Raw genomic sequence first — 19,464 nt, 5'->3', positions numbered from 1 at the left:
CATGAGAAAGGGGAAGTGAATCAATTATTTTATATAGATTAAAAAATAATAATAAAAAAGCTCAGAAAGGTAGGTTACTTGTCCAAAGTCACATAGCCCATAAATGAGAGGCATTATCTGAACTTAGAGTTTTCCAACCTCATAGCTCACATTCTTTCAAGCATACTATGCTTACTCTCAAATCAGAGAGATAAAACAATTCCACAGGTTATTATAATTTAACCCAAAGTGGGCAGTAGTGATGTAAGTACCCAAGAGTGGTATAAACAAGGTGCTGCAAAGATCAGAATCAAAGAAAGATTTTTTTTCAATTGGGAGGGTCAGGCATGGCTTTGTGCATGGGTCTCTGTACGAGGTGAAGCATTCTAGTTGGTGAGAAACCACGAGAAAAATGGGAAATCCCAGGACCTATTCTCAGAAGTAGGAAGAGCCAAGTTTCAATGGAAAATACCATAGAGACAAAGCTGGAAAGGACAGGTTAGGGCCAGATAATGGAAGGTTACACATACCAGGTGAGGCAGGAGCATATAATTCAGTAAACAACATGAAATTGTTGTAGATTCTTATCCAAGAAGTTACTTAAGCAGAGCTGAACTTTAGGAAAATAAATTTGACAATAGGATATTAGATGGATTAGGGCAGTAAAAGTCAGAAAACTCTGTTTGGTTCCACAAAGGACACAAAGATGGTTCAGACTTGGTTTATATAAGACTCTATATAAGACTCTTCTCACACAATCACTTTTTATACAATCAAACAACTTCAAAAGGGGCAGAATTTAATAACTGCCATTAGAATGTACAAAATGCTATGGGATCTGTAGGATGAGGAAGAAAAAGATGTGGAAAGTTATTATGTTTTCAGTCGGTCCAGGGTAGATTTTTAGGCAATCATTGTCAATGAGGAAAACAAAACAAAACAAATAGGTCTGATTTCTTGGAAAACATTTCAATTGGGGACATTTAAAACTTCCTTGAAATGTATATTTCAGCTGATATGTGGACCTAACCAATTAGCACACCATTCCCAAACCAAGCAGTTTCTTCCAACTACTAATATTTAAAGTCATTTTAAAAAAATTGTATATTATTTAGATGTGCAGAAAGGCAAAGTTAGGGTTTGGTTTTTAACATAAAAGAGAAAAGAACAAATCTACAGTAAGTTTTATTTTTAGAGCTACTGCTTTATCAACTAAACCAAGATGAAACAGTTACTCATTAGATGACAAAGTTCTTTTTTTTTTTCTCCTTAAATTCATTTCTGAGTTAATACAAATCTGACTCATTGTCACCAAAGAAGAGGAACCTTCTTGCAGAGATTTGTGCAGCTGCCCCACTGGTCAGTCTCTACAGAAAATATACTTACCTTTGAGCAATGCTAATCATGCAAATGCTAGTTAATTGAATTCTGGGTTTGATTGTAACGAAATCAGATTTAAAAAAAAAATTTTTTTTAATGTTTATTTATTTCTGAGACAGAGCGAGACAGAGCATAAGCGGGGGAGGGGCAGAGAGAGAGGGAGACACAGAATCAGAAGCAGACTCTGAGGTCAGCACAGAGCCCGACACGGGGCTCGAACTCACAAATCATGGGATCATGACCTGAGCCGAAGTCGGTCGCTCAACCGACTGAGCCACCCAGGCGCCCCCGAAATCATATTTTTTTTTTAAAAATTAGTAAGTTGGACTAGAATTTTCTTTGAAAAAAAATGATTTAAAAAATGAGGCAATCAATCTTGTTACTTGAGGAGATGCCAATTCCAAAACACTGACTCATCTGCAGTGAGAAAGTCCATGAAATTCTCAAAAGTAATATGGAGCAGTACAAACATCACTAATAAGCAGTAATGCCACTTTGCAGGAAAGGTAGGATCAATGTCATTCTTAGTCAAAGCTTTTAAGCTAGGAAATCTATCTGACGGGGGGGATAAGAGCTCAAGTTTATTTCAGTTAAAGCAAAACAGGAAGAGCAATAAGTAGCTAATCCTGATAAGGGAGGGCCAAAAAGGAGTAGCAAAGAAGTTGATGTTCCCAAATTGAAAGCATTTGTGAAGTCTCTGGGATTTGGGTAAGTGTTGGGGCAAGTTGGATGAGGGTGGAGTGGTTAAATTCTCCACCTGCCAGGTTTTTATTTATGAGCTACAACTGAAGGGAGAGAAAAACTTCTGAGGCATTCATTAGCCAGAAGTTTTGCTCTGATTTATTCAGAAGGAAATGGAATATTCAAAATGAAACCTAAGTGAAAGCAGTTGTGTTACTGCTTGGAGGGGAGGCTCCTAAAAGCAGGGACAGGAACACACCCAAGAATTAAGCCAGAAAGTTCTGGCCCCTATATCAACGCCTGCCATTTATTAGATGTTTGATTGGAAACAGGAGGGTCTCAGAGGCTAGGGTATTGCAGAAGGAGGGGCATGTTTAGAAGCTACATTTCCATAACATCTGCATAAACCTTTTGTTTTAGATTGTAAAGTTACCAGAGTAGCTTTTTTTTTTTAATTTTTTTTTCAACGTTTTTTATTTATTTTTGGGACAGAGAGAGACAGAGCATGAACGGGGGAGGGGCAGAGAGAGAGGGAGACACAGAATCGGAAACAGGCTCCAGGCTCCGAACCATCGGCCCAGAGCCTGACGCGGGGCTCGAACTCACGGACCGAGAGATCGTGACCTGGCTGAAGTCGGACGCTTAACCGACTGCGCCACCCAGGCGCCCCACCAGAGTAGCTTTAAGGGCTGTTGGAGATGGGGATAAGGGAGGGGTAAGAAGCATGGCCACCCTCTGGTGCTGCCTCAGGACCTTGGGGAAGATTCTACTCTCTGAGCCTCCTTTGCAAGAGGAGAATAACATTTCCTCATAAATTGGTTATGATAGTAAATAAGGTAAACAATGTGAAGTGCTAGCTCCTGAATACTCAGTAAATGTATATAAACCTAAAAGATATCAAAGAGGAAATACTGCATTATGTCTGTTCCAAAGACAATTGTTTCTATTGGGAAAAGTCTTACCTCTGCCTTGTTCCTAGAGCACTTTAGACATTTATTTTCAATATTTTGTTCCAGTTGTTGCTATTCCCCCCCCCCCATAGGTAAAGAGGAGAAAAGCAATTTTGTTTAAACCATCAGTACCCTGCTAATATTCTGTCTCAAATCAAAGGGCTGGGCTTTCCCACAGAGCACTTAGAAACAGGTAATGATATCACACCCATTAGTGCACTCAGCACATGCTATGAGAACAGAAGCTGGCTTTTGCCCAGTAGCTTTCTCCCATGCTTGGTCCCGGAGGAGAGAGAATTGCTCCAGAAGCCCTTATTAGCAGCAGTCATTAGGATGACAAAATGTTAGAGCAGCCCCCTTGCCCTTCCCCACATTAAGAACTAAAATGAGGGGTGCCTGGGTGGCTCAGTCAGTTGAGCGTCCGACTAGCTCAGGTCATGATCTCACACTCTGTGAGTTTGAGCCCCACGTCGGACTCTGTGCTGACAGCTAAGAGCCTGGAACCCACTTCAGATTCTGTGTCTTCCCCCTCTCTCTGCCCCTCCCCTTCTCATGTTCTGTCTCTGTCTCAAAAATAAATAAAAACATTTGAAAAAATTTTTAAAGAACTAAAATGACATCAGAAAGAAAAGTAAGCTGTAAAGGTAGTTTAGTGTTCATATGTTACCTCAGAGTGAAGGGAAAGTGTAAAAACTATTCCAAGCCTAAGAACTTGTGCCTTACTTCCACCCCCCCACTTGACCACCTCACCTGCCAGGAGAAGAGTGCAGTTTCTAGAAGCATTGATGTTGACTGAAGCATGTTGTTAGCCTGATTCTATTCATTCCCAAATAGCTATGGAGATATCTTTTCATCTGATAACTCATTACTTACAAATGAATGAATGAATGATGCTCCCAGTGCCCTCCCCTTAGCACTCTCTTTCCTTCCTTCTTTCCTTCCTTCCTTCCTTCCTTCCTTCCTTTCTTCCTTCCTTCCTCCTTCCTCCTTCCTTCTTCCTTCCTTCCTTCCTTCCTTCCTTCCTTCCTTCCTTCCTTCCTTCCTTCCTTCCTTCATTGCAAAAGAATGATGGATTCCTACTATGTGCAGGTGCTAAGACTATGGATATAGTGATAAGATCTGAGTCCTCTAAGAATGAGATTTTTGGCATAAAATAGTCATGCAATTGCAAACCTCTAGATCATACAAAATAATATGTTATGTTCTAGACACAGTAATTATGGGCATAATTATACAAGAAGGAAGCTATGTAAATGTGACTTGAATACATCATACACTTGACCTGAACTGAATTTGCTATCATTAACAGTTTCACTTGATTTCCTTAGAATTTATAAGCGCTGGTGGAAACATGGTTTGGATATCCTGGTCTACTTGGAGAAGACGGGTAAGGAAGTTTGAACTCATACCTCCACTCCTTTTTTCTCTTAAATATTCCTTGGAGCAAGCAAGCAAGTTCAAAGTCATTCCCTTACTCTTAGAGATTTGTTCTAAAGTACAGGTTCATTAATGTTTGTTGTTACTGATGCTAGGAATGATGTTTCTACCGCTAACTAAAAATGTTTAGAGCAATAATTGATTTATGGAATTTCTTTTCAACTTTTTTTTTTAACCTCCTAAAGTCCAGGCAAAGTGACTTAGTATCAAACCAAAGCAATTGTTTCCAACAGAATATTATTAATGTTGTTAAATTATTCTTTCTCAGCTTCCAGTGTTAAAGGGAAGTGACATATTGTTGACAGCTATCAGAACTCTTCATGCTTTAGCAGAAAGTCACTTGAAAAATTACCATATCATTAAACTCATATCTCAAAAATGTTTCAAAAATCTCTCCGAGAACTTCTAAGACAGAGTATCGTTACTATATATTCATTCTTTGCCTTCCAGTGTTCAGAGATTGGTTAAAGGCGGAATAGGTTTGGGGAAGGAAATGTCCTGAGGCAAATGCAGCATCAGGAAGAGAGATTAACCCCCTCTCTACTTTGGTTTCTCTCCCCTTTCCAAGGGAGGGGCACCCAATAGAATCTTTTGGAAAGTTGTTGGTCTCTATGAGTAAAGGAGCCCCATTCCGCAGCCAGATACCTGTCCACTCCTGGCTTTGCTGACGTTCCCAGGCAGGAGGGTCCTCTAAAAGCCTGGGAAGAGTGTCTGAGACAGAGTGCATAGCATTGCATAGTGGTACCCCAGGCACAGAAGGGCAAGGACAGTCTCCTTCTATTTTTGGTTCTTGAAAGATACTGAAGGAAGGATGGAAGACTCAGGCTGGGGAATAGCACTGAGAAAGATAAAAAGGCAAAGAACCTACTCTCTGAAGAGCAAAAGGACTGGATGGAGTGAAAAATAGAGTAGAGTAGTAAAAGATGGGCCTGGAGAGGTAGGTTGGAGCCAGATTAAGTAAGGCCTTGCATGCCAGGACAAGGAAGGTATATTCCATTCAGTGAATAATTGGAACCATTGTACACTCTTTGAGCCAAAAAGGGATCTAATCAGTGTTGTGTTTCAGGAACATTAATTTGACAGAAATGCATGGAATGGATCAGGACAGGAAAAGGCAGGAGATAGCATGCATGTGTGACGCTGAACAAGATACAAAACAAACCACTATCAGGAGATACCGCTCCACGCTTATTTGAATGGCAACATTTAAAAGAAATATAAACTGACAATATCAAGTGCTGGCAAGGACTCAAGAGCATCTGGAACTCCCATACATGGCTGGTGAGAATGAAAAATGAACGATCCACTCTGGAAAATGATTTTGCAGTCTAAGGTTAAGCATATACTAACCATATAACCCAACAATCCCACTCACAGTTACCTAGAGAAATGAAAACATGTTAATATAAAAGCCTGCACATTAATGTTTATAGACACTATTCATAATTGCCCCAAACTGGAAAACATCCTGAATATCCTTGAGTAGGTGAATGGATAAACAAAGTGTTGTACCTTCATACCATGGAATACTATTCAGCAACGAGGAAGAACAACGCATTATAGTGAAATAAGTCAGTCTCAAAGTTTTCATACTGTATGATTCCATTTACATTATATAATGTATCTATATATTATATAATGTATGTGTGTGTGTGTATGTGTGTGTGTGTGTATATATATATATATATATATATATATATATATATATATATACTTTTTTTTTTTTTAAAGTAGGTTTCACACCCAACATGGAGCCCAATGCAGGGCTTGAATTCATGACCCTGAGGTCAAGACCTGACCTGAGATCAAGAGTAGGATGTTTAACTGAGCCATTCAGGCACCCCTACATAAACTCCTGAAAAGACAAAACTGTAGGCATGGAGGACAGATCAAAGATTGCTGGGAGTTAGGGGAGGGAGGTGAGCCACAAATAATAGTAATAACAACAACAACAATAATGGAAGTTTTTTGAGGGTGATGGAACTATTTTGCATACTGATTGTAGAGGTGGTTACATGAATCTGTACTTGTGTTTAAAATCATAGAGGGGCACCTGGGTGGTTCAGTCGGTTAAGCATCTGACTTCGGCCCAGGTCATGATCTCACAGTTCGTGAACTCGAGCCCCGTGTTGGGCTCTGTGCTGACAGCGTGGAGCCTGTAGCCGCTTCAGATTCTGTGTCTCCCTCTTTCTCTGCCCCTCCCCAGCTCGTGGTTGCACTCTGTCTCTGCCAAAAATAGATAAACTTTAAAAAAATAAAATAAAATAAAATAAAATAAAATAAAATAAAATAAAATAAAATCATAGAACTGTATACCAAAAGAAAGAGGCCAATTTTATAGTGTGATAATTTTAAAAATTAAAATTAAAACAAGAAAGCAATGCTAAACAAATTAACAAGAAAAGCAAGGTATTTTCCCTTGTTTGAAATATCTATCAGGCAGAGTATATTAGCATAAATAAACAAAGTCAATGCTAAATAGAAAGAAGGAATGGAAAAACAGATTCTTAGACTGTGAGACTCATAGATTAATCCAGGGTTAGCAAATATGCTTGTTTGTGGCCGACTATATTTCCAAAAATGGCTGCAACAATATGTGTCAGCCTACGTGCTTTTCTAGAACCTTGCTACTCCTCCATCAAGAGGTCTGTGTCCCTATCACTTCAATTTGAGATCGTGTACATCAAGAGAGTATTGAGAAAGCTGCAGTGTGTGCTTCCTGAAGCTAAGTCAGAGAAATGCTATGCTCTTTCTCCTGTTGCCTTAGAACACTTGCTCTTAGAACCCAGCCAGTGTATTGTGAGGACTTCCTAGTACGCCATGGAAAAGCTTATGTGAGAAGAATGGAGGCCTTTGTCCACAGCACAGGCTCATCTTCCAACCAGTAGCCAGTACCAACTTGCCAGCCTTATGAGAGCCATCTTGAAAATAAAATCAAACTAGGTAAACGGTCTAGAGCAGAGCAGAGTGTGTCTAGAGCAGAGTGTGTCAGCCAAGTCCTAAGTTGGCTATTCATGAGCAAAGTAAATGATTGTTGTTGTTCTAATCCACTAAATTTTGGGGTGGATTTTTACATGGTAATAGATAGCTAATAGAATGTTATTAATCAACATCAACAGATGAGAATGCCTTCCTGGCATTCCTGGGATGGGATGAGGCTTAGAGGAAAAGAATGCATGACTGATCAGTGAGGTTATATACATGCTCAGCTTACATTTGAATAAGAGAGTGAAGGTGCGTTGTGATCTGCTCAAGGTCACACAGATATTTTGTACCAGAGCCAAAACTCTGAATCAAGTCTTCTGACATGCAGTTTAGTGTTCTTTTCACACTGCCTGTCCCTTCCCAATAACAGATTCCAGAGACCTGAACCACAGGATCTGCTTCTCTTTGCCCCTCTCGTGCATGTGACAGACATCATTAATTAAGTACAGCGCTCTCCTAAGGTCACCGATGAGCATGCAGATTGTGGACTCCAACTACCATTAAAGAATCTAAGCAGAAAGATGCAAGAACTGGGGCACCTGGGTGGCTCAGTCGGTTGAAGGTCCGACTTCAGCTCAGGTCATGATCTTGCGGTTTCTGAGTTGGAGCCTCACATCAGGCTCTCTGTTGTCAGCACAGAGCCCACTTTTGGGTTCTCTGTCCCCCTCTCGCTACCCCTCCCCCCCTCTCAAAAGTAAATAAACTTAGCAAGAGCTATAACTGATTTATATTGGGAGTGTCAGAAGAATACAGCAAACTCAATCTCAAAATATAAACTGTAAAAAGATCTGAGATGGAAATGCACATGAGAGAAAGGGAAGTATTTAGACATAACCATTTGGGATCAAGGATGTGTGAAATAACACAAAAACTTCTTATAGAATTGACTACAGAATAACTTCTCATATCCTTGAGGAAATCTATTGTAGATCCTGTTAGACAATTTTCATTTAATATTTTAAAACCCATTTTGTTGTTGTTGGAAGAAAACCTGTTACTTTAGTTCTATAAAGGATAGTGCATGAATAAAATTTGGCCTCATCTTGAATACCAAAGGATTGAAATGCATACAACCCATACAACAAAGCAGTACTGGAATATTTTACACTTTGATGGCTCTGTTCTTCATAATGCACTTGTCATTGAGAGCAAAGTAGGTTCAGAAAAAAAAAAATAGATGATTTCTAAGGTATCATTTAAAAGTGTAGGTTGTAAAGCCAGGGCACTGTGAATTTTAGGGTGGTTCGCTGAGAGCCAGATTCAGATTCATTCAACATAGGACCAAGAGCAGAGCTTCTCTGAACTTGATAACAGAAGAGCAAAACACCCTGCAGAAGTAACTGAAATTCAACTCCCAGAAAAATAATGATCACTGTCTCCCTTTCTACGATTCTGAATAGGGCAGGGGGCTGGGGTTAGGTATGAAGGTTATTTGAGTAAACCAAAGTGACCAAGTTCCTTCATTCATTTGTTCACTGAGTACCAACTACATGTAAGGTATTCTATTAAACACTACTCAGAATACAAGGATGTTGGGTGCCTGGGTGACTCAGTCGGTTAAGCATCAGACTTCGGCTCAGGTCATGATCTCACAGCTTGTGGGTTTGAGCCCCGTGTGGGGCTCTGTGCTGACAGCTCAGAGCCTGGAGCCTGCTTTGGATTCTGGGTCTCCCTTTCTCTCTGCCCCTCCCCTGCTTGTACTGTCTTTCTCTCAGGAAATGAATAAACATAAAAAAAAAATTTTTTTTTTTTTTTGAAAGAATACAAGGATGAAACGGGTTTTATCTTCAAAGGTTCTCTAGCCAGGACCCCATCATCCTCTTTTAATAGAGTAAAATTTGAGAACATGAGCCTAATGCGTTAGAAATCTAAATACCACCCAGTGGCACCTAAACACAAGAGTACTGGGTTTAAGCATTACAAGCAGGATATATCACTGCAATTGTCTAAACAAATCAGCAGTCTTCAAAAGTATTAACATGACCTTCCCTCTTTTCTGTTCGTTCTTTCTTTCTTTCTTTTCTTTCTTTCTTCTTTCCCTTCTCTCTCTCTCTCTCTCCTCCTCCCCAACTCTCTCTTGCTTTCTACATGGATTACATTATCATTTGCAATATTACCAATTGCTAGGCCACTTAGATGCTTTAGTGTACTCTTAGGAAATTATTCCTGGTAATGAAATTCTTTTCATCAGTTCCACTTTCAGATTTGCAATACAGGCTTGTCCTTTAACAATTAAGTGTTCTTTTCAAAAAAATATGCAGCAGATATGGCAAAACAGAAATGTTCTTGGAAGTGGGCTAGTTTGGGTAACAATTCAACTTTCCTTTTTCGTACTTGGACTTTATTCTTCTAGTAATTTCTCTGTCCATATCAAATTTTCAAAAAGGTCAAAGTCATCATTTTGTGTAATTAATTCTCAAATCTTCAAACAAAGGTCAGTTAAATTCTTGTTATATCTTTTCAGGTTTTTGTAGTTAGGACTTATTGTACTTGTTGATTGTTGTAGTTGTAGTTGTTGATTTATGTTTCCCCTAATCTTTTCTGGAATAGAGTATCTCAGTACTTTCCATCAGGTTTTCCTAAACACCAGCAACTTGTTTTTCAATGAATAAACTTAACTCAATGTCCTCTCAAAGGTCTAGAATGTCTCTTAAGTTCCAGTGCACAAGAATAAGACAGAAAATATCTGAGGAAAGTGGACTTCGAAGTCAATCCAATCTGGGTTCCATGTAGGCTCTGCCCCTTCTCCTGGGACTCTAGGTAAATTCCTTAATCTCACTGAGCCTTAGTTTCCTTATCTGTAAAATGGGGATAAAGTGCACATTGCAAAGTCACTATGAGAACTAAGCACAATACAAGAAAGCAGAGAGACTGGTGTATAACAGAGCTCCTTAAATAATTTCCCTTTGTTTTCTTCTAAAAATGACCACAATAAAGCTCAGGATTTAATCATTAAAGCAAACTGTGAGAGATGCAAACCATTCAGATCCCCATCAATTTTTCCGACATTTTGATATGTAGAATATTTGACACTTCTCCTCTTCTAAGTGGAAAAAGCACCCCACGTAAGGGAAAATGAAAATCGGGGCGGGGGGGGGACACCAATAATTTCATAATCCCAGCACTTATGACAGTTTCCATTTTTGTCATGGTCTGGGTTTTATACCAAACGGCCACATTTTCTCCAGAGTTGCACTCGGCCTGTGCTTAGCATGGCATCATGTCTTTTAAGGTACTAAAAGATTTATTCCAGGTGATAGTGGGAAGCTGCCCTGGAGGAAGGAATGGAAGGCTGCGGAGGTGTTAAAGTTCTTTTACATTGTTCAAGCCTTTCTCCAGCACAGAAACTCCACAAAGAACTCCTCTGCAGTGTTCGTTACCCAGGGCGGTTTCTTTAAATTGTTTGACGTCAGAGAAGGAATGCTATAGCAACAGTCTGTCAAACTGGAATTAACTCAGAAGAAAGATGGGGGTGGGGAGAGGAAAACTGCTCCCGGGCGGTACTGACTTCAGAGGAAGCAAATTGGATAGTTGCATTCATTTTATGACATTTTAAACCTAAAACACCCGGAGAAATGTCGGGGGGGAAAAGTCGGTTGAGATGCTTTGTGTGATGTTTTAACTCACGCCGAGATGAGCGACTTGCCAGGGTTATCTGAAAGGCCTACTTTCATCAGTGACGATAGTAACAATAACTTCCAAGTATTGATCATTTATTTGGAGGCAGGCTCTGTGCAAACGGTGCCTCATTTAGTATGTCAGCACCTTTATGAGGCAGGTATCACTATCCCTATTTTGCCAATGACCAAGCTGACTACCTGAGATGTACACGATCAACGGCCCAGCGACGGTAGAGCTGGGCTTGCAATACAATTTTGTAGGACTCTGGACTCCAGTTGACTTTCTTACACGGAGAATTCCAGACTGTTAAACCTAACGGGGACTTGGGGTCTTCTAAGTCAGCGCCCCCCCCCACCCCCCATCCTGCCACGAGCAAAGTGAGGCTTCTATGGTGCCAGGAAGGAAACCGGCCACACCACTCGGGCGCAACTCAGAAGTGTGCTCCGGCGTCCAGGCGCCACAACGACAAGAAAACGAAACTGCCTGGGAATTAATGTTTTTCTTCTTCTTCTAGCAGGAAACGAGAGAGAAAATAGGAAGCAGAAGCTGCGCGCGGCACCCGCCGCCTTCGCCCCCCGTCCCCCGCCCGGGCGGCGCGCGCTCCTGGGTGTGCGCGTGGCCGCGGCGCGTCCCCAGCGGGCCCGCGCGCCTCGTGCCTCGCGCCTCGCGCCTCGAGCCACGTCTCCGCCCCGGCCCCGGCGCGCCGCGGAGTTGGCTGCTGGGCGGTGCGGGCCTGGGTGTGGCCGGCGGATCTCGGCAGCGCTGGTCTCGGCGGTGCGCTGCGCTCTGCACGCCGGCTCCGCGCACGGGGGGCTGCTGAGCGCCCCGCGGACCCAGCAGCGGCCGGTCGACGCGGAGCCCAACTCCTTTCAGGTAGGCGGCGATCGCGCGAGCTGCATCTAGTGGGTGCGCCCCACGCGGGGGCCCCGGGCTTCCCGCAGGGGGCGTGAGGCGCCGCGGGGCCCCCGTCCCGGCGGAACGCCGCCGGCCGGTGGCGCGGGGCTGGCCGGCTCGGGCGTCCCGGGCTGCCGGAGCCTGCCCGGGAGGGACGGGGCGGGCGCGCCTTGGTCGCGCTCTGCTGCCGCGCGGGGGCCAGCCCCTCGGCCGCCGCCTCGGGCACTTCCTGGGGGGCTCGTACCGCTCGCTCTGGGAAGCGAGGGAGCGGCCCATTAGTCCCTGGCCTCCAGACCTCCAGACCCCCCAGCTCCCTCCCCACGCCCCGAGGCCCCTCTGGAGGACTCAGAGCGCGAGCTCGTGGTTGCCCCGAAAATAGCGGTTATTCGGGACTGCCCAGAAGGGTTATTGGGTGGAGAGCTCTGGGAAAGCTCATAAAAGTTTTCCGCTTAGTGCTAAAAATGAGACTAGTGGTTTCGTGTTAAATTTATTTTGGAAATGATATGTCCATTATTGGGGAGGGGGTAGTGGATAGGAATTCTTGTAAATTCTGAACATGGTAAAATGTTTTTCTTTTCTCTCCACATTCTTTTTCTCCTTCAAAACATAAATGATTGCCTTCTACTTTGATGTTTATTGCTATACGGTAAGGCAAGACTGAATTTCCAAAAGTTTAAAAACAGACTTGAATTTGTTTATAGAAGCGATGCTTTGTTATCTTGCCTCTGTCTTTCTCCCCCTTTTCTCCCACTCCTTCCCTTTCTCTTTTAGTAGAGGATGTGGATACATCTTTCTCTCTTTCGGCCACGGACTGAATAGCTCGGCGGCGTTTGGATAAAGCACCCTACTGGGAAGTTTTCTTAAGACATTCGAGATTTAATTGTTGGTCAGAACGCTTTATTATCATTCCTTCTTAGTGTTGCAAACTGAGATTGTGACCTTAGAGTACATTTTCCTAGAACACCGAGCACACACTGCTTATTTAAGATGAAAGGGAAGTCATTTCTAGACGTGGAGGAAAAGGACGGTTTGGATACATAAAATTGTATGCTTTGAGTGCCTTTTCCATTGTACATTTTAAGACTCTTTAGTGTGGGGCTTTTTGTTTATTACTGATCCTAGGCTCTGAAGGTTTATTGTGTATTTCAGTATTTGGCTAAAGATCATTTTAAGATTTTCCATGTTGCATTTTGGTTTGCAGATGAATTTGAAACTGAAATGGAAACTTTTAAAATACCGTTTTATTGAACGTGGTTAACCCTCTTGTGCATACACATTTATAAAATTATAAAATTGGTTAATGTGGCTTGCAATACATTCAGGTTCATCTCTTTGTGAGCCATAGGCATTATTTTGGTGGTTATTCTGAGTCATCGGTCTTTGTTAATCTGTAGAATTACTTTTATTATTTTTTCCAGCTTTACTGAGATATAATTGACATCTAACATGGTAGAAGTTTAAGATATTCAGCGTGTTGACTTGATACTCATGTATTGCAAAATGGTGACCATAGTAAGGTTAGTCAACACATCCATCACCTTCCATAATTACCTATGTGTGTATGTGTGTGTGTTTAGCAACTTTCAAGTATAGAATAAAGTGTTAACCATAGTAATCATGCGGTACCATGCATCCATAGAACTTTCTTATAACTGGAAGTTTGTACCATTTGATCAACATCTCCCCAGAATTGTTTCTTTAAAGTCATTGGCGCTTTAGTATGTCAGCACATATTTTTACACTTTAAAAATAGATTCTGGGACATTTTAAAAATTGAGAATTGGAACAAAGTATCGGACATTTTTCTGCCCTTAGCAAGTACTGCCTGAGATGGTGTGATTTCTGATTTTTTTCAGGCATGTTACTAAAGTGCACTGTGTCACTAGTTTCTTTACCTTGCTGACTGGTTTTGCCTGTATTTATTATAGGAACTATTTATTTGACATTTCTTCTGGTCCAGGGGGTGATGCTATACATTTTTCTCTTTATGTCTTACATGAACTTGGCAAAGGGGACATTATTCAGTTCTAAAGGTAAGGAAACTGTGCCCCTGAGATGTTAAGTAACTGCTGATGGTCGATGTAGCTGTTAAGTAACTCATCTGGGATACAAGGCCAGACCTCTCTGAATCTGAAGTCCACGTTCTTTCCTCTGTGCCACATTGACTTAGTTCCAGGACATGAGGAATGACCCTCAATTACTCGTTAGCATATTTGTAAATTTTCCAAGACATGCCAGAGATACAGATTTGTTTTTCTAGCATTATCATTACTATCCGTCTGTGTTGTTATACAGATTCTCATGTCAACCATTCTCTTCTCACTTCTTTATTCCTGGTTAAATGTCTGGCTCAGGGTTCAAGACCTCCCTCTTGCGAGGGCAGATTTTCTCCTGTCGACATTAATAGGTGGTGAAAGCTTGATGATTCTTCCAAAATAATAACCCCCTATTAATGTGGGTTTTCTAGAGCCGTAGATACAACTATTTTGGAAGGTTATACACAGCATGGCAATCTATTTTGGACTATGGGAACCCTCTGAGATTCCTCAAATTAAGCCAGATGATATTTTGATAGATGTTTACCCCTGCAGTTATCCTGTCTCTACTACAATTTCAATTCAGTTTCTGCAGAATCATTTATATCATTATACAAACATTGTTATGTCTCTCGTCTTAAAATTATTTTCTTGATCCAGTATTCTGCCCCACTTCTCTGGCTCCACTTTGAGAAGGCATAATTTTTTTTTTTTTTTTTTGAGAAAGCATAATTTTTTGATAGAACAAAAATAAATACAGGCAAGGATAACCAGAACGTAATTAGTCATCTACAGGGGGTGGGTAGGAACTGAGTAGAAGGCAGTGGAGGGAACAGCACTGTGGCAATTATATCTTTTTGTATAGTTTTGAGTTTTGGAAACTTGTTTATGTTTTATATGTTCAAAAATAAAATTAACAAGGTTGAAAGCAAAAACCTCCAAAATTGAATATAAACAGCAACAAATGAACCAGCTATATTTCAGTGAATAACATGAACTCTCTGAAGAAAAGAAAAATCCAAGTAAGTCTTTAACACAACACTTGGACTATCTACCCTTAATCTAAAGATAGAAAGGACTGCAAAACAACAACAAAACCAACTTGAACCTGGTATAGCAAACTGGTTTTTTATGGTTGTAGGAAAAAAAGCAGTTCTTGAACTATTTTGTATGTGCTGTAGGAATGAGCAAATGAGTAAATTCATTGATATTTTTTGAGGTAGGGTTTACACTGTGGGAGAAGGGAAATAAAGATATGGAGTGGAAGAAGACAGTGAAACACTCTCTGGTGTTGGGTTGGAATTAGAGTTATCATATATTTCCTAGCTCTGCCTGATGATCAGGTGTAGACAGAATGGCACCCTAGTAGCAGTGAGCACAAGTAGTGCCCATATCTAAGTGGCTGGTTCCAGGGCTGGGGCAGGGAAAGTAGAAGACGAGCCTAGAACACAAAGTAAGGAATTGTTCTCCAAAATGGTTTTGGCATATCAAAAGGACATAGGAACTAGCTTGAACGGCTAAATCTGGGAAAATTTGAGCCTCGAAATGAATAATGATAGTAATGGATTGTAACCTATGGAATAAAATAAGAACCCACAAGTTCATGATAAATAAGGGAAAGGGGAAAGCACTCTCAAGTAGACTGCCAATAAAAATGTAGAAGGAGCAAGAGAATTCATAAAGTGACTAGCTTGTAACCACCATGGTCACGTTGATTCAGGCAAATGTTACTAATGGAGAAAGTTTGATGGGGAAAGGATATTAATACAGTTTCTAGTGGTCTCTCCAGAGGTTAATGACCAAGGGGAAAAGCAATAACTTCACAGTACAGAAATCTGGCAGACACCATCTCAGTGAAGCGATCAGTGTTAATATCACCAATAGTGGGATAAACAGATTCTTCCTGGTGTGTTTGGACTGGGGACATCAGTATTTTTCTAAAGTGCATAATCAAAATCTATGTAGAGGAAACAATTGAGGGCCATTCTACAGAGTTACTAGCTTGTGCTTTTCCAATATGTTAATATCATAAAAGACAAAGGCAAAGGAACTGTTGCAGATTAAAGGAAATTTAAGAGACCTGACAGTAAAATCCTGCATTTTAAGGATTTTAAGGATTAAGTGCATAATCCTGGATTGGATCTTGGATTGGGAAATCCAGTTGATCTAAGACTATTATCAGGACATTGGCAAAATTTGAATATGTACCAAATATTAAATAATAGTATTATATCACTGTTAAGTTTCCTGAATATGATAATTGTGCTGTGGTTATGTAAGACAGTGTCCTTGTTCTTAGAAGATACACAGTGAATTATTTAGGACTAAATGGCCAGAATATCTTCAATTTACTTTCAAACGGATGAGCAATAAGAATTATTATATATGAAGAAGGAACTTGATCAAGCAAACATGGCAAATATTAACAATTACTGAATCTAGGTGAAGAATCTAAGAGTATTCACTATACTACTTTTTTCTTTTTCTTTTTTTTTAATTTTATTTTTTCTTTGTTAAAATTTACCTCCAAATTAGCATATAGTGCAACAAGGATTTCAGGAGTAGATTCCTTAGTGCCCCTTTACCCATTTAGCCCATCCCCCCCCCCCACAACCCCTCCAGTAACCTTCAGTTTGTTCTCCATATTTATGAGTCTCTTCTGTTTTGTCCCCCTCCCTGTTTTTATATTATTTTTGTTTCCCTTCCCTTAATGTTCGTCTGTTTTTTCTCTTTACTTTTTTCAACTTTATGTTTTAAATTTAAAAAAATGGAATGTTAAAAAATAAAACTTCAAAAAATAATAAAGTTACTTTGTGTCCCAAAACAACAAAAACATTTTTGAAGGAGTCCATGTAAGCTGTACCTGCTCAACTCCCCTCTTGTTCTGAATTCGTTCCAGAGAGACTTTATCCTTCCTGTGCTGAGAAGAGGCCATTCTTCTCAAGGTCACCAGCAATGTCAGTCCTTCCACATTAGATCTCTCAGCTGCATTTAACTCAGGTGATAGATAACTTCTTCCTATTGAAGCATTTTTCCCTTGGCTTCTGGGACACTGACTGATTTTCATCCTGCTTCACTGGCTGTGTAATCTCCTCAGTAACTGGTGTCATCATCTACCCAGCCACTTAGGCTAACAATCCTAAGAGTTCTCTTTAATTCTCCTGTTTCACTCATCCTACATCATCTGTTCCTCCATTGGCAATTATAATGGGTTGTGACTTAAATATTATTTCAAATTTGGCTGTATTTTATTTCTACTGCCACTACCCTTGCCTCAAACCACCATCTTCCCTCGCCTGGACTACAGCAGTAGCCCCTAACTGGTCTTTCTGCTTCCAGTCTCAGTCAGCAGAACCAATTGCTATTAGATAAAGTCTGAAGTTTTACTGTGGTCTGAAGGCCTACATGATTACATGCCCACCCACCTAATCTCTTCTGCTTTGTGTACTCCCCTCTAGCCTATCATCTCTGCTGTTGATTCTGCATGCCAGGTTAGTTTGTGCCTCAGGACCTTTGCATTTACTGTATATTCTTCCTGGAATGCTGTTCTCCCATTTAAGGCATGGCTCATTTGATCATTTTATTCAGGCTTTACAGATTAATTTATTTAAAAATAGCCTTCCTTGTCACTAACTTTTTGCAGTTTCTTTTCTCTTGCATAGAACTTATCTGTACTTGAAATTGTTGTTTATTTATGTGCTTTATTATCTGTTTCCTAGACAGATATAGAATAAAGCTCCATGACAACAGGACCTTTTGTTTGTTTTGTTGACTGCTAAATCCCTAGAGCCTGGAATGTGCCTGGCATGTGGTTAGAACTCAGATATTTGTTGAATGAATGAATAAATGCATAGATTAATATTTGCCAACTTTTTTTTTTTTCATTTAATACTATTTCAAATGGAGAAGACTGTCTCAGAGAATCCTGTAATGTTAGTGCTGTTTGAAGTTTCTTGGTGATACTGCTTAGCTTCTCTGGAAGTTATCAAGTTGTCAATTTTCTCAGCTTCACCTTCCTTTTGTCTGCCCTCTGGTGGAGGTAACACAGATAACCAGCAGAGGAGAACAATAGGTTACTAGGAAGAAACAAAAAGTGAAGAACCTTGACTACAAACTGGATAATTAACTTCTAAATTACAAAGATGTAAAAAATTTTAATTTTTGATAAGCCTCTCAATTCACCTATTAATATTGGAAAGATTGACAAGAAATGGCAATATTTGGATTTCAAGAGATATCTAGGATGAAGAAAAAAACCTATTTATCTCCAAAATGTTTTGATTACTTAACATAATTCCTGTTTAAATATACTTCGTTCTATTAAAATATTTTTAATATTTTTCCACTTTTAGTAATATTAATATTAATTTCAGTTCATCTTTTGACTTTTCCGTATGTCAGTAACATATACCAATGGAGAAGCCAGTATTCAAACCCCAAAACTAGAGGGACTAGAAGCAGTCTAGACTAGAGGCAGCACTCTTAATATTTATGCTTCATCACAGCCTTCCTATTGTGCTGTGATGAACAATATATGTTCCTCAATACCATTTTTCCAGTATGCATTGTGGAGAGCCTTCTAGAATTGCTGAAAATTATATCTTATTTAATTCGTTTTGAAGTAGCAATCACATTAAATGATTTTAACACCCATGTGCTACTGACTTGCTAAAATAATGTAAATTTAAAGTTTCTCTTAATGTCCATCTTTAATATTTAAGGCAATACACAGCTTAAATTACTGCCCCCTTCCCCATTTTGGCTTTGCAGGGTTGTTTCCTGTGCTGTATAGCTTTTACCAAGGAAACTTAATATATTAACTTAATATATTAAGGGGAAACACCCACTGAAACGCTTATCTTACAGTTGGAACCCCAGAAGGGAGCATTTGTTCAGGGGTGTCATTAGTACTGGCATCTTTGCAAGTATTTAGAGCTCTGATGTTCTCATCTTAAACAGCTACATAATATTTCATCATATGGTTATGCCACATCTGCTTTGCTGTTTTATGTTTGTAATTTTTTTTGCAATTTTTTGTTATATAAACAATTGGATAGTGACTGTCCTTAAACATTCATTCTTACTTATTCAGAAATACTGTGTTTTTAGAAGTCTTACTGTTTCTTCTTCATCATCTAGTTTTTTAGTAGCTATGGAGAAATTGATAGAATCTGTACCACATAGAATGAGAACACTACTTTGGAATAGACAAAGATGAAGACAGTGGTTCCTGTGCTCAAAGAGCTATTTGTCTCTTGGCTTGTGTATAAGAATTTCTGATACTTTTGTTATGGTTACATTTAGCAATGGCTTGACTCATTTTTTCCCCTTCAATTTTTATGAGTTCCCCACCTACACACCATTACCCTGGAATTGCTTAACGAATGAAAATTGGGCTTTAACTATTTGGTTATGTGAAATTAAAAATCCAGTAATGCAGCTTAAGCAGAATGAGACTTTGTTGTCTAACTGGCATAGATTATACACTGTATGTAGGATAG

General features: G+C 40.0%; 1 protein-coding gene and 1 long non-coding RNA gene across 2 annotated transcripts in view; both read left to right on the top strand.

Moving 5' to 3' along the window:
- The first annotated feature begins 1,801 nt into the window (after positions 1 to 1,801).
- LOC131512196 (uncharacterized) lies at positions 1,802 to 11,655 on the top strand. The gene is made up of 5 exons (XR_009262019.1): positions 1,802 to 2,067; positions 4,319 to 4,377; positions 5,494 to 5,708; positions 10,049 to 10,172; positions 11,548 to 11,655. It is a non-coding gene; the product is annotated as an uncharacterized LOC131512196 (long non-coding RNA).
- Positions 11,656 to 11,766: 111 nt separating this feature from the next.
- GNB4 (G protein subunit beta 4) overlaps positions 11,767 to 19,464 on the top strand; it is a 60,905-nt gene continuing 53,207 nt past the window's right edge. Inside the window, exon 1 of the mRNA XM_058730568.1 lies at positions 11,767 to 11,906. The gene's annotated coding sequence lies outside the window, so the exon portion shown is untranslated. The remainder of the gene's footprint in view (positions 11,907 to 19,464) is intronic.

Source organism: Neofelis nebulosa, chromosome 5 (assembly GCF_028018385.1).
Source record: "Neofelis nebulosa isolate mNeoNeb1 chromosome 5, mNeoNeb1.pri, whole genome shotgun sequence".
Classification (NCBI taxonomy): Eukaryota; Metazoa; Chordata; class Mammalia; order Carnivora; family Felidae; genus Neofelis; species Neofelis nebulosa.
The sequence above is the reverse complement of the archived record's forward strand: the minus strand, read 5'-3'. Positions and strand labels throughout refer to the sequence as shown.